Source organism: Erythrolamprus reginae, chromosome 7, assembly GCF_031021105.1.
Source record: "Erythrolamprus reginae isolate rEryReg1 chromosome 7, rEryReg1.hap1, whole genome shotgun sequence".
Lineage (NCBI taxonomy): Eukaryota > Metazoa > Chordata > Lepidosauria > Squamata > Dipsadidae > Erythrolamprus > Erythrolamprus reginae.
The window spans coordinates 87,185,090-87,186,261 of NC_091956.1; positions in this window are offsets into that span (position 1 = coordinate 87,185,090).

Below are 1,172 nucleotides of genomic sequence, written 5' to 3' on the forward strand. Positions count from 1 at the left end.
CCGTCAAGAGTCGGTCAAGAGTCACCTCCCATCTTGTCAGTCCATGAAACCTTTAAAAAATGTGTCTTCTTCGGACATTTCCTGGCCCAGTCTTGCCGTTTTGCTCAGTGGTGGCCGGGTTTCAGCCTCCCTCACTTTGGCCACCTCTCTGGGCAGTGGTCACCTTCTTCTTCCGGGTGCCCCAGGCAGGTTGCAGCCCTGGAGGATGATGGGTCTGTGGGAGCTTTACCTCTGATTCTTCTCAAATCTTTTGGCAATTTTTTCTTTTTTCTCTCTCAACACATTTCTGGCGCCCTGTCCATGGTTCTGTGGATCAAGATAACATCTTAGTGATGTCAGGAGTGATGCATCCCTAGAGAAAGACCTTTTGCAAAGCTGGACTTTTCTGGCCCATTTTGCCGGAGCCCCACCCTCCCTCCCTCCCCACACAGACACACATCAGCTGATAGGCTTATTATCAGTAAGCGTCCAGGTTTATACAACTTGGGGGTGGAAAATATGCCTACAAAGGACCTGGTCCAAACACCCACGTGCCTAAGAATTGTGTAGCGGACGCCTGTGCCTTTCATTCCTAAGCGGAGCGGTGTGCTTACTTCCTATCCCTGCAATCTTTTCGATACCAATCTTCCTCTTCGAAAGGAGCGGCTCCCCTTCCAGTTCTGTGTCCCTGAACTTCCCAACTCAAGGGGCAGTTTCTCTCCCCCCCCCCCTCTCCTCCTCCTCCTCCCCAGGCACAGACAAAGGCAGAGGATCTTGTGGGAAGCTTGGCTGGGGCCAGAATGGACGTCAGTAGCCAAGGCCGCTCTGGATGATGAGGCTTCGGAGGCTTCCGACCGAGCCACAACAGGGGCCTCGTTCCCTGCATGCCCGGCACGAGTTTCAGGGAGTTTGTTTGTATTCACTTCTATACAGTTAACTGGGCTTGTTTTGGAAGCCTCTGACCTTCCTACCAGTGGGAAAGGAGGAAAACCCTCTTCGGCCGAGCGGCCTCCCTCTGCGGGCTGCAGGGTCAGCGACTGTCTGTGCCCCCTGCTGCAAGCCGCTCTTCTCCCCGTGGCAGAAAAGCCTGGAATAAATGAAATGCAGCCTTGGGAAAAAAGGATCGGGCCCCTCGCAGAGACCGCGGGAGGAGGGGCGGGAGGGGGCGGATCCTGGCCCTGCTCCTCGCCCCG